Here is a 15,157-nt window from a genome sequence, read left to right as displayed (position 1 = left end):
CCTGGCTTTAGTCTTGAGTTCTCTAGTCCCGTAAGACGAGGATGAAAGACCAGGGGAGGATTGGGAAGAAACCAACCCTGGACTAACATCCGGTGCAGCAGGCTCAACGCTCCGAAGGATGCTCTGACTCAGGGAGCCAGCATCCCCTTCATCAACCACAGCCTCAACAACCTTACAATCCTCTCGCACAACAACAGCAACAGTAGCAGCAGTAACAGAAGCCTCAGCAGCAATACACTGGGAATCACTAACTTCAGCAACAGCCGGGGCAACATCCTCAGACATAGGCTGCCCACAAGTAAAAAGATAGCCATCGGCAGGAGACACTTGATTAGAGTCACTAGCCTGAACAGCAGGAGGGTCCCCCCTGGAGAGACCAACAGAGGGGTCTCCACCAGAGGGATCAGCAGGGGGGTCTCCCCCAGAAGAATCGACAGCGACGGCTCGCGACGAAGCCGTATTAGCGTCGGCGATAGAGGCAAAAGAGGTGTAGCCATCAGAGGTTGGGACCGGCGCAGGACCACTCTGGCCACCGGAGGCCTGCCCCGGTGGAGGATCATCCCGACCAGAGGCCTGCCCGGACGATGAATTTGCACTACCGGCAGCCGAGCCCCACGCATTTGTACAATGGCGGGCAAAATGCCCAGAAACCCCACAGCGACGACACTTGTCCTTGTTGGGACAATCAGCGGACTTATGACCCTGCACAGCACAGAGGTTACAGACAAGGGGCTGGCCCTTGTACCACACTCTACATTGATAACCACCAATGGTCAAAGTACGGGGCGGGGAAGAAGACAAAGCGACAGAAACAAGCCGCGTTCCCGTGAAGATGTTCGGGTCTGAAATATACTTTTGTTTTTTAACATTCTTGACTTCACCGAAGTCGGAACAGACCCAAGCGATGTCACCATCATCCTCCTCATAGGGATAGTCAAAAATGTGAAGGGAGGTGAGAGGAGGACCTCCCCCAAGAATGGGGCACCGCAACCCAAAAAGCGTGACACTAGAGTTTTCCATAGCATGCCTGAAACCATCACTAGTGGTGAAAGAAACCCTCACCACGTCGTAACCAATTTGGACAGCAATTACTCCGTACAGGCTGAAACAGTCAAAGACAGCCTTCATAATCTCGTCCTTAGACTTGCCAACCAATTTGCGACCAATTTGGATGTTAACAGTTTTGGCCAGACGCATGATAAGAGATTAAAGTAATTGGATTGAAACTAAATAATACAAATAAGGAGTTATAGATACTAAATATTAAGAGCAAGACTTTTGCTTACTCACACAGTTATAAAGAACTTTAAATAGCCAAATTATTAAGAGTAAGACTGTTGCTTACCCAAACAATAATAAATTATAAATTATTAAGAGCAAGACTTAATTGCTCAAGCAGCTATAAATACTAAATATTAAGAGTAAGACTTTTGCTTACTCACACAACTATAAAGAACAAACAATTATAAATTATAAACTATTAAGAGCCGGACTTTGCCCACTCAAACAGCTCTAAATTATTTTAAATTCGGAAAAAATTAAGAGCAAGACTTTTGCTTACTCGAGAAATAATAAATTACAAATTATTAAGAGTAAGACTGTTGCTTACCCAAACAATAATAAATTATAAATTATTAAGAGCAAGACTTAATTGCTCAAGCAGTTATAACTACTAAATATTAAGAGTAAGACTTTTGCTTACTCACACAATTATGAAGAACAAACAATTATAAATTATAAACTAGTAAGAGCCGGACACTCAAACAACTCTAAATTATTTTAAATTCGGAAAAAATCAAGAGCAAGACTTTTGCTTACTCGAGAAATAATAAATTACAAAATACCAAGAGTAAGACTTTTGCTTACTCAAAAAACAAGTATGAAATAAAGACAAGTGACAGACTTTTGCTGCCTTAAAATTACTAATATAAACGAAGAAAGCGCGCGAAAAAGAACGCCGAAAAAATTAAGCCGGATGGGTGAAAACAGACACAAAAAAGCGCGCGAAAAAACAGACACGCAAAAAGAAATTAAGCCGGATGGGTGAAAATAGACACAAAAAAGCGCGCGAAAAAACAGACACGCAAAAAGAAGTTAAGCCGGATGGGTGAAGGAAACACCCAGAAACACACTAGATAAGCGTGCGAAGTAAAAAGGGGGAATACAAAGGCAAGCAAACGCCAAGGGAAAAGGCCAGATGCAAAAACAAGCGAGCGCCAAGGGAAAAGAGGCTAGAACGAAAACAAGCAGCGCCAAGGGAAACGGAAACAATAAAGGGCAGAAAGGCCGAAAACAAAGGCCGAGCTCGGCGAAAAAACAAGCACAAGGTAGATAAAATTATTTAGCCCACAAAAATGAACCAGGGACTAAATAAGAAACGGACAAAAAATGAAGCGACGAACAAGAAAAGCAATAAACGAAGCCGGACGAAAAAACGTAGCGACAACGAAACTAAACAAGCTATGTAAGCAAGCTATACAAAGCGGCGCGTGAAGGTGAGAACCACACCCTCACAAGGCAAGAACAAAATGAGCAAGCAAAATAACAAAAACCTCAAAGATCAACGATCAGTGAGGAAAACAGAAACAAGTCGGATTTAACGATCAGGGATCGAAAAGTATCGAAACTGGTACAAAGTCCCAAATAGGAAAAAAGCAAGCGTGAAACAAGCAAAATGAAAGCCGCGAGTGAAGGTGACAACCACACCCACACAAAGCGGCAAGCAAATAACGTAAACAAGAAAGGAAAAAAAAAACCTCAAAGATCAAAAATCTAAGAGGGAAAAACGCAAATAAAATGAACTAAACGATCAGAGATCGAGAAGTATCGGTAAAGGTACAAAGTGCCAGATAAAACGAACGAAAATAAGGTAGAACGCAGAAGTCCTTCTACCACTAGATTAAATATTCACCAGCAAAAATATATAACGCCAACAGAGCAAACAAAAGAACAATAAAGATGGATAAATAAATATGTGCACTCACGAAAACAATTGATTTCTCTCTTTTTTCTCGGAATCCGCAGAGGGACAGACACTTACCAAAAGCCCAAAAGCCCGCGTCAGGTAAGTTTTTTGTATTTTAGGCGGTTCGATGGGCGGAGTGCAATGCCCACCTTCCATTAAATACGATTAAAAAAGCTAAAAGAACCGCCAAGGTAAGGGGGCACCCTCATACGAGGCCGGCCCGCCAACTTCGCCGGGGAGTCGAACCCCGCCTCACCTACAGAATTAAAAAGACTACATAAAAGCAGAGGATAAAAGCCTATGTACAAGATGATAACAACGTGTCAACAGTACAACCAACAAAGGCGACCGAGCAGCGAGGAACACGTTACAAAGACAATGAACCCAAATTAGGGTTGAACTAGGTAGACAATTTAAAGTAAGTTAAAAGGCAACACAGAACAACCATTAAGGCGACTGAGCTGCAAAAGACAGTCCAGAACAGGACAAAGCTGAGAAAACTACAGTACTACCAATTAAGGCGACCATACAGCAAAGAGAGTCCAGAATAGGACTAAGCAAAACGAGCTACAGTACAAGGACAGTCTAGAATAGGACAAAGCTAGGAAAACTACAGTACTACCAATTAAGGCGACCATACAGCAAAGAGAGTCCAGAAAAGGGCTAAGCTATGTAAACTATGTAAACCACAGTACAACCAACAAAGGCGACCATGCAGCAAAGACAGTCCAGAATGGGACTAAGCTATGTAAACCACAGCAGGGAGCAAAGACAGTCCAGAGTGGGACTTAGCTATGTAAACCACAGTGCAACCAACAAAGGCGACCATGTAGCAAAGACAGTCCAGTATGGGACTAAGCTATGTAAACCACAGTACAACCAGCAAAGGCGACCATGCAGCAAAGATAAGCTTAAAGACGAAGATCAAAAACTTCCCCAGAGACAATGCCAATGACACCATTGGCACCCCATTGACGGTTGAAAAAGCGACGGCGGCGAGAAGAGATGAAGCGCTTGAAAAACAGAGGTAAGTAAAAACGAGTTCGAGACTTGAGGCATGCCAGAAGCTTAAGAGCACTTGGCCGCTCAGAGCGAAAACGGAAGTCGTTACGCTGAGACCAGACAAGGAATTTGCACACATTTAGAAGGTAGGCAAAGACCTTGGGAACACAACGGAACTCATCGCTACTGAAACCAAAAAGCATGTGCCGCAATTCAATGGGAGGGGCCAGAGGAGAAGCCAAAAAGAGAAGAGACTGGATCCAAGCAATTCCACTTTGAGCGAGAGGGCAAGAAAAAAAGAGATGGTCAGAGCTTTCAAGATGAAAGCCACAAAAACATGCTTTGGGGATGTCATAACCAAAAGAACAAAGCCTCTCAGCTGTGTATAAGACGCCATGAGCAATTTTCCAATTTAGGTCGATAACTTGCCTATCAAGAGGCAAGAAAAAGAGAGATTGCCAGGTCGAGAGCCAATCCAGATTAGGAAAAGCCTGACGGAACTTGACAACGCAATGTGGACGGCAAGGATTCAGGGAGAGCAGGAGCTGATAACACAGCTTGCAGGTGATGGACTCGACAGGAATTGGACGAGTCATCGAAGAGGCAACAACAAGACCAGAAGGAGACCCAGAGCCACCAAGAGCACGCCAAGCCTTGAGCAAAGCGGCATAGAAAGGAGGTAAGACATCAGGGTCAAAATTAAAAGGATCAGAAAAGACTTCCAAGGGGGAGGCATTAAAAAAGAAAGTAAACCAAAAAGTCATCAGGCCAACCCAACCACTGGGAGAAGACGCGAAACGTTTAATCCACTGAACAAGGAGCGACTGTACCTTGAAATCAGTGGACACAACAGAAAAGCCACCATTCTCGTGAGAATGAAAGACGACGTTTCGAGCTACAAGATCCCTTTTGCCGCTCCAAAAAAACTTAAAGACAAGCGAATTAAGTTCCGACAAGGCCCAAGGAGGCATTGGGACCAAAGAAGCAATATACCATACCCTAGACAGGGCAAGTGCATTGGAGACAATGGCCTTACCACCATAGGATAGAGTCCTGGAGCGCCAAGAGTTCAGACATTTCTCCACCGCCTCAATACGGGGAAGCCAGTTAGAATCGTCCATGAGGCCGTTTCCAAGAAAGACCCCCAGCACCTTGATTTTAACAGACGACCATGCAATTGGCACAGGAGAATCGGAGCGATTACGCCAAGCACCAAGCCACAGACCCTCACATTTAGAAAGATTGAGCTTAGAGCCAGTTCCCTTTTCAAACCTCTCATAAGTGGAGAAGACAGCACGAGTAGCATCATCCGAAGTCGAGATAACAGAAGTGTCATCAGCATACAGGGAAAGGACCGGCAAAGGGTCAGGGATCCCACGTAGCCTTAAGCCAACAATAGATGGATGCGAACGCAAGTTGGCAGCCAAAACCTCGATGGATATAACGTAGAGCAAGGGTGACAAAGGGCACCCTTGACGCACACCGCGAGACGGCCAGAACGGATTACTGGTATAACCATTGATAAGGATAGCACTGCGAATGTTAGAATAAAGAAGCTTGACCCAAGATATAAAAGAAGGACCGAAGCCCATGTGATTTAGAGTAGAAAGGAGAAAATTCCAATCAACCCTGTCAAAAGCCTTTTCTTGGTCAAGAGCCAAAATCGCAGCCGGAAGGTTATTATCATTAACATAATGGACAACGTCTCTCAGCAAGGCAACATTTTCTCCGATGTAACGCCCTCGAACCCCACAGGTCTGGTCAGGATGGATGACATGCTGCAGGACCTTAAGAAGACGGCCAGCAAGGGCGCGTGCGCACAGTTTATAATCCACATTAAGAAGACTAATGGGACGCCAGTTTTTATGAAGTAGTCTATCCCCTTTTTTATAAATTAAAGAGATCAAGGCAACCCTCTGGGAAGATGACAAGCAGCCCAAGTCAAGAGAGGCATTAAGAACCTCAACTAGATCAGGCCCAAGAATGTCCCAGAATGTGATGTAGAATTCCATGGGAAGGCCATCAGATCCAGGAGATTTACCCCTAGCCATGCCATTGAGGGCAGCATGCACCTCACTGACAGTGAGGTAGCCCTCACAATCACTCGCTTGCTCCACAGAAAGGGAGGATGAGAGATGAGACAACAGATCAGCTTGAACATCACTGTCGATATCATCAGCAGAGAAGAGTGACGAGTAGAAGTCCGTCCAAGATTTACAAATGTTATCTAAGTCAGAGACTATAGAGCCATCAGAATTTTTCATAGCGGAAATCCAATCAAGAGTTCCTCTTTTCCTTTCTAGCTTTAAGAAATAACGCGAGGAGGTCTCACCCTCCTCAGCCCACTTGACTCTGGAGCGAACCTTTGCTCCCTGCGCAGCAGAGAGATCAAGAGCAGCTATTTTAGAGGAAACATTTTGATAAATGGGCAAGAAAGAGACATGCCCCTGATCGATTTTGGACTTCAAATGATCCGCAAGAGCACTAAGGACGGACCGAGACATGTTCTGACGTTGGGACTTCTCTTTGCAATACTTAATGGCAAGACCTTTGATTCGTTCTTTACCTCGATCCCACCAGGAGAGGAGGGAGTCAAAGGAGTTCTTTTTGAGCTTCCAAGCCAGCCAGAAGGACTTGATAGAAGCTACAAAGTCAGCATCGGCGAGGACAGATGAGTTGAGCTTCCATCTACCTGGACCACGAGGAATTGGTTCCGGGATTGAGACCTTAAGGACAACAGCAGAGTGGTCCGAGAAGGGGCAAGACAAGATTTGACAAGAATCCACTCGATGAAGCCAAGAATGAGGGCACCCAACTAAATCAATGCGGGAAGAAGAAGTCCCATCCGGCTTAAGCCAAGTGAAGGCAGCCGTAGTGGGGTGCAACGAGCGCCAGATGTCGATGACACAACAGTCGCGAAAAAGATCTCCAAGAGTAAGAGAACTCTCACGAGAGGTGTCAAAAAGGTTAACTCCACGGCGATCAAGAGACCGATCGAAAACCGCATTGAAATCCCCACACAGCACAGTGGGCACCACAGGATCAATTTGGTCGGCACAATAAGCAAAGAAATCATTCCGCTCAGGATTCCTATTTGGGGCGTAAACACAGGCAACGCCAAAGGTCACATCGTTTTGAGAGAAATGCGCCAAGATAAAACGACCTTCACTGTCAAAAGCAACCTTAGACAAAGAGAAGGTCGATCTGTATAAGATGACAGAACCACAGGAGCGAGTGGATCCTGGGGAAGATACGGTCAAAAATCCGTATGAAGAGAACCAGGAGTCACACTCAAAACAGCTAGAGACATGAGTCTCCTGCAAGCAGACAAAATCAACGGCGAGGTGGCTAAGCCACTGCAAAAAAGACAAACGTTTGTTATGGTCACGCAGACCATTAACATTAATTGTCAAGAAAGAAGCCATGTTTAGGTCTTTCTGGCGCGAGGCCTACTCGACAGAGGCCTGTCGGACATAACTACAGGTAACTTAGAGTGAGAGCCAGACCTTTGCAGTGACTGACCACCAACCCTAGAATTAACCGACACAGGTGATGACCGGTTCTTCTGTAAAAGCTTGCCAACTACACTCTTCGCCTTAGTCTTAAGTTCTCTAGTCCCGTAAGACGAGGATGAAAGACCAGGGGAGGATTGGGAAGAAACCAGCCCTGGACTAACATCCGGTGTAGCGGGCTTAACACTCTGAAGGATGCTCTGACTCAAAAAGCTAGCATCCCCTTCATCAACCACAGCCTCAACAACCTCACGATCCTCACACACAACAACAGCAGCAGCAGCAGCAGTAACAGAAGCCTCAGCAGCAATACACTGAGAGTCACTGACTTCAGCAACAACCGGGGCAACATCCTCAGACATAGGTTGCCCACAAGTAAAAAGATAGCCATCGGCAGGAGACACTTGATTAGAGTCACTAGCCTGAACAGCAGGAGGGTCCTCCTTGGAGAGACCAACAGAGGGGTCTCCACCAGAGGGATCAGCAGGGGGGTCTCCCCCAGAAGAATCAACAGCGACGGCTCGCGACGAAGCCGCATTAGCCTCGGTGATAGAGGCAAGAGAGGTGTAACCATCAGAGGTTGGGACCGGCGCAGGACCACTCTGGCCACCGGAGGCCTGCCCCGGTGCAGGATCATCCCGACCAGAGGCCTGCCCGGATGATGAATTTGCACTACCGGCAGCTGAGCCCCACGCATTTGTACAATGGCGGGCAAAATGCCCAGAAACCCCACAGCGACGACACTTGTCCTTGTTGGGACAATCAGCGGACTTATGACCCTGCACAGCACAAAGGTTACAGACAAGGGGCTGGCCCTTGTACCACACTCTACATTGATAGCCACCAATGGTTAAAGAGCGGGGCGGGGAAGAAGACAAAGCGACAGAAACAAGCCGCGTTCCCGTGAAGATGTTCGGGTCTGAAATATACTTTTGTTTTTTAACATTCTTGACTTCACCGAAGTCGGAACAGACCCGAGCGATGTCACCATCATCCTCCTCATAGGGATAGTCAAAAATGTGAAGGGAGGTGAGAGGAGGACCTCCCCCAAGAATGGGGCACCGCAAACCAAAAAGCGTGACACTAGAGTTTTCCATGGCATGCCTGAAACCATCACTCGTGGTGAAAGAAACCCTCACCACGTCATAACCAATTTGGACGGCAATTACCCCATACAGGCTAAAACAGTCAAAGACAGCCTTCATAATCTCGTCCTTAGACTTGCCAACCAATTTGCGACCAATTTGGATGTTAACAGTTTTGGCCAGACGCATGGTGAGAGATTAAAGTAATTGGATTGAAAACGTTATAAAGGACAAATTATCAAGAGTAAGACTGTTGCTTACCCTAAACAATAATAAATTATAAATTATTAGGAGCAAGACTCAATTGCTCAGGCAGTTATAAATACTAAATATTAAGAGTAAGACTTTTGCTTACTCACACAATTATAAAGAACAAACAATTATAAATTATAAACTATTAAGAGCCGGACTTTGCCCACTCAAACAACTCTAAATTATTTTAAGTTCGGAAAAAATTAAGAGCAAGACTTTTGCTTACTCGAGAAATAATAAATTACAAATTATTCAGAGTAAGACTGTTGCTTACCCAAACAATAATAAATTATAAATTATTAAGAGCAAGACTTAGTTGCTCAAGCAGTTATAACTACTAAATATTAAGAGTAAGACTTTTACTTACTCACACAATTATAAAGAACAAACAATTATAAATTCTAAATTATTAAGAGCCGGACTTTGCCCACTCAAACAACTCTAAATTATTTTAAATTCGGAAAAAATCAAGAGCAAGACTTTTGCTTACTCGAGAAATAATAAATTACAAATTATTAAGAGTAAGACTTTTGCCTACTCAAAAAAACAAATATGAAATAAAGACAAGTGACAGACTTTTGCTGTCTTAAAATTACTAATATAAACGAAGAAAGCGCGCGAAAAAGAACGCCGAAAAAGTTAAGCCGGATGGGTGAAAATAGACACAAAGAAGCGCGCGAAAAAACAGCCACGCAAAAAGAAGTTAAGCCGGATGGGTGAAGGAAACACCCAGAAACACACTAGATAAGCGTGCGAAATAAAAAGGGTGAATACAAAGGCAAGCAAACGCCAAGGGAAAAGGCCAGATGCAAAAACAAGCGAGCGCCAAGGGAAAAGAGGCTAGAACGAAAACAAGCAGCGCCAAGGGAAACGGAAACAATAAAGGACAGAAAGGCCGAAAACAAAGGCCGAGCTCGGCGAAAAAACAAGCACAAGGTAGATAAAATTATTTAGCCCACAAAAATGAACCAGGGACTAAATAAGAAACGGACAAAAAAATAAAGCGACGAACAAGAAAAGCAATAAACGAAGCCGGACGAAAAAACGTAGCGACAACGAAACTAAACAAGCTATGTAAGCAAGCTATACAAAGCGGCGCGTGAAGGTGAGAACCACACCCTCACAAAGCAAGAGCAAAATGAGCAAGCAAAATAGCAAAAACCTCAAAGATCAACGATCAGTGAGGAAAACAGAAACAAGTCGAATTTAACGATCAGGGATCGAAAAGTATCGAAACTGGTACAAAGTACCAAATAGGAAAAAAGCAAGCGTGAAACAAGCAAAATGAAAGCCGCGAGTGAAGGTGACAACCACACCCACACAAAGCGGCAAGCAAATAACGTAAACAAGAAAGGAAAAAAACCTCAAAGATCAAAAATCTAAGAGGGAAAAACGCAAATAAAATGAACTAAACGATCAGAGATCGAGAAGTATCGGTAAAGGTACAAAGTGCCAGATAAAACGAACGAAAATAAGGTAGAACGCAGAAGTCCTTCTACCACTAGATTAAATATTCACCAGCAAAAATATATAACGCCAACAGAGCAAACAAAAGAACAATAAAGATGGATAAATAAATATGTGCACTCACGAAAACAATTGATTTCTCTCTTTTTTCTCGGAATCCGCAGAGGGACAGACACTTACCAAAAGCCCAAAAGCCCGCGTCAGGTAAGTTTTTTTTGTATTTTAGGCGGTTCGATGGGCGGAGTGCAATGCCCACCTTCCATTAAATACGATTAAAAAAGCTAAAAGAACCGCCAAGGTAAGGGGGCACCCTCATACGAGGCCGGCCCGCCAACTTCGCCGGGGAGTCGAACCCCGCCTCACCTACAGAATTAAAAAGACTACATAAAAGCAGAGGATAAAAGCCTATGTACAAGATGATAACAACGTGTCAACAGTACAACCAACAAAGGCGACCGAGCAGCGAGGAACACGTTACAAAGACAATGAACCCAAATTAGGGTTGAACTAGGTAGACAATTTAAGGTAAGTTAAAAGGCAACACAGAACAACCATTAAGGCGACTGAGCTGCAAAAGACAGTCCAGAACAGGACAAAGCTGAGAAAACTACAGTACTACCAATTAAGGCGACCATACAGCAAAGAGAGTCCAGAATAGGACTAAGCAAAACGAGCTACAGTACAAGGACAGTCTAGAATAGGACAAAGCTAGGAAAACTACAGTACTACCAATTAAGGCGACCATACAGCAAAGAGAGTCCAGAAAAGGGCTAAGCTATGTAAACTATGTAAACCACAGTACAACCAACAAAGGCGACCATGCAGCAAAGACAGTCCAGAATGGGACTAAGCTATGTAAACCACAGCAGGGAGCAAAGACAGTCCAGAGTGGGACTTAGCTATGTAAACCACAGTGCAACCAACAAAGGCGACCATGTAGCAAAGACAGTCCAGTATGGGACTAAGCTATGTAAACCACAGTACAACCAGCAAAGGCGACCATGCAGCAAAGATAAGCTTAAAGACGAAGATCAAAAACTTCCCCAGAGACAATGCCAATGACACCATTGGCACCCCATTGACGGTTGAAAAAGCGACGGCGGCGAGAAGAGATGAAGCGCTTGAAAAACAGAGGTAAGTAAAAACGAGTTCGAGACTTGAGGCATGCCAGAAGCTTAAGAGCACTTGGCCGCTCAGAGCGAAAACGGAAGTCGTTACGCTGAGACCAGACAAGGAATTTGCACACATTTAGAAGGTAGGCAAAGACCTTGGGAACACAACGGAACTCATCGCTACTGAAACCAAAAAGCATGTGCCGCAATTCAATGGGAGGGGCCAGAGGAGAAGCCAAAAAGAGAAGAGACTGGATCCAAGCAATTCCACTTTGAGCGAGAGGGCAAGAAAAAAAGAGATGGTCAGAGCTTTCAAGATGAAAGCCACAAAAACATGCTTTGGGGATGTCATAACCAAAAGAACAAAGCCTCTCAGCTGTGTATAAGACGCCATGAGCAATTTTCCAATTTAGGTCGATAACTTGCCTATCAAGAGGCAAGAAAAAGAGAGATTGCCAGGTCGAGAGCCAATCCAGATTAGGAAAAGCCTGACGGAACTTGACAACGCAATGTGGACGGCAAGGATTCAGGGAGAGCAGGAGCTGATAACACAGCTTGCAGGTGATGGACTCGACAGGAATTGGACGAGTCATCGAAGAGGCAACAACAAGACCAGAAGGAGACCCAGAGCCACCAAGAGCACGCCAAGCCTTGAGCAAAGCGGCATAGAAAGGAGGTAAGACATCAGGGTCAAAATTAAAAGGATCAGAAAAGACTTCCAAGGGGGAGGCATTAAAAAAGAAAGTAAACCAAAAAGTCATCAGGCCAACCCAACCACTGGGAGAAGACGCGAAACGTTTAATCCACTGAACAAGGAGCGACTGTACCTTGAAATCAGTGGACACAACAGAAAAGCCACCATTCTCGTGAGAATGAAAGACGACGTTTCGAGCTACAAGATCCCTTTTGCCGCTCCAGAAAAACTTAAAGACAAGCGAATTAAGTTCCGACAAGGCCCAAGGAGGCATTGGGACCAAAGAAGCAATATACCATACCCTAGACAGGGCAAGTGCATTGGAGACAATGGCCTTACCACCATAGGATAGAGTCCTGGAGCGCCAAGAGTTCAGACATTTCTCCACCGCCTCAATACGGGGAAGCCAGTTAGAATCGTCCATGAGGCCGTTTCCAAGAAAGACCCCCAGCACCTTGATTTTAACAGACGACCATGCAATTGGCACAGGAGAATCGGAGCGATTACGCCAAGCACCAAGCCACAGACCCTCACATTTAGAAAGATTGAGCTTAGAGCCAGTTCCCTTTTCAAACCTCTCATAAGTGGAGAAGACAGCACGAGTAGCATCATCCGAAGTCGAGATAACAGAAGTGTCATCAGCATACAGGGAAAGGACCGGCAAAGGGTCAGGGATCCCACGTAGCCTTAAGCCAACAATAGATGGATGCGAACGCAAGTTGGCAGCCAAAACCTCGATGGATATAACGTAGAGCAAGGGTGACAAAGGGCACCCTTGACGCACACCGCGAGACGGCCAGAACGGATTACTGGTATAACCATTGATAAGGATAGCACTACGAATGTTAGAATAAAGAAGCTTGACCCAAGATATAAAAGAAGGACCGAAGCCCATGTGATTTAGAGTAGAAAGGAGAAAATTCCAATCAACCCTGTCAAAAGCTTTTTCTTGGTCAAGAGCCAAAATCGCAGCCGGAAGGTTATTATCATTTACATAATGGACAACGTCTCTCAGCAAGGCAACATTTTCTCCGATGTAACGCCCTCGAACCCCACAGGTCTGGTCAGGATGGATGACATGCTGCAGGACCTTAAGAAGACGGCCAGCAAGGGCACGTGCGCACAGCTTATAATCCACATTAAGAAGACTAATGGGACGCCAGTTTTTATGAAGTAGTCTATCCCCTTTTTTATAAATTAAAGAGATCAAAGCAACCCTCTGGGAAGATGACAAGCAGCCCAAGTCAAGAGAGGCATTAAGAACCTCAACTAGATCAGGCCCAAGAATGTCCCAGAATGTGATGTAGAATTCCATGGGAAGGCCATCAGATCCAGGAGATTTACCCCTAGCCATGCCATTGAGGGCAGCATGCACCTCACTGACAGTGAGGTAGCCCTCACAATCACTCGCTTGCTCCACAGAAAGGGAGGATGAGAGATGAGACAACAGATCAGCTTGAATATCACTGTCGATATCATCAGCAGAGAAGAGTGACGAGTAGAAGTCCGTCCAAGATTTACAAATGCTATCTAAGTCAGAGACTATAGAGCCATCAGAATTTTTCATAGCGGAAATCCAATCAAGAGTTCCTCTTTTCCTTTCTAGCTTTAAGAAATAACGCGAGGAGGTCTCACCCTCCTCAGCCCACTTGACTCTGGAGCGAACCTTTGCTCCCTGCGCAGCAGAGAGATCAAGAGCAGCTATTTTAGAGGAAACATTTTGATAAATGGGCAAGAAAGAGACATGCCCCTGATCGATTTTGGACTTCAAATGATCCGCAAGAGCACTAAGGACGGACCGAGACATGTTCTGACGTTGGGACTTCTCTTTGCAATACTTAATGGCAAGACCTTTGATTCGTTCTTTACCTCGATCCCACCAGGAGAGGAGGGAGTCAAAGGAGTTCTTTTTGAGCTTCCAAGCCAGCCAGAAGGACTTGATAGAAGCTACAAAGTCAGCATCGGCGAGGACAGATGAGTTGAGCTTCCATCTACCTGGACCACGAGGAATTGGTTCCGGGATTGAGACCTTAAGGACAACAGCAGAGTGGTCCGAGAAGGGGCAAGACAAGATTTGACAAGAATCCACCCGATGAAGCCAAGAATGAGGGCACCCAACTAAATCAATGCGGGAAGAAGAAGTCCCATCCGGCTTAAGCCAAGTGAAGGCAGCCGTAGTGGGGTGCAACGAGCGCCAGATGTCGATGACACAACAGTCGCGAAAAAGATCTCCAAGAGTAAGAGAACTCTCACGAGAGGTGTCAAAAAGGTTAACTCCACGGCGATCAAGAGACCGATCGAAAACCGCATTGAAATCCCCACACAGCACAGTGGGCACCACAGGATCAATTTGGTCGGCACAATAAGCAAAGAAATCATTCCGCTCAGGATTCCTATTTGGGGCGTAAACACAGGCAACGCCAAAGGTCACATCGTTTTGAGAGAAATGCGCCATGATAAAACGACCCTCACTGTCAAAAGCAACCTTAGACAAAGAGAAGGTCGATCTGTATAAGATGACAGAACCACAGGAGCGAGTGGATCCTGGAGAAGATACGGTCAAAAATCCGTATGAAGAGAACCAGGAGTCACACTCAAAACAGCTAGAGACATGAGTCTCCTGCAAGCAGACAAAATCAACGGCGAGGTGGCTAAGCCACTGCAAAAAAGACAAACGTTTGTTATGGTCACGCAGACCATTAACATTAATTGTCAAAAAAGAAGCCATGTTTAGGTCTTTCTGGCGCGAGGCCTACTCGACAGAGGCCTGTCGGATGCAACTACAGGTAGCTTAGAGTGAGAGCCAGACCTCTGCAGAGACTGACTACCAACCCTAGAATTAACCGACACAGGTGATGACCGGTTCTTCTGCAAAAGCTTGCCAACTACACTCCTGGCTTTAGTCTTGAGTTCTCTAGTCCCGTAAGACGAGGATGAAAGACCAGGGGAGGATTGGGAAGAAACCAACCCTGGACTAACATCCGGTGCAGCAGGCTCAACGCTCCGAAGGATGCTCTGACTCAGGGAGCCAGCATCCCCTTCATCAACCACAGCCTCAACAACCTTAC

This window comes from Orbicella franksi, chromosome 1 (genome assembly GCF_964199315.1).
Source record: "Orbicella franksi chromosome 1, jaOrbFran1.1, whole genome shotgun sequence".
NCBI lineage: Eukaryota > Metazoa > Cnidaria > Anthozoa > Scleractinia > Merulinidae > Orbicella > Orbicella franksi.
This window is presented reverse-complemented; position numbering follows the sequence as displayed.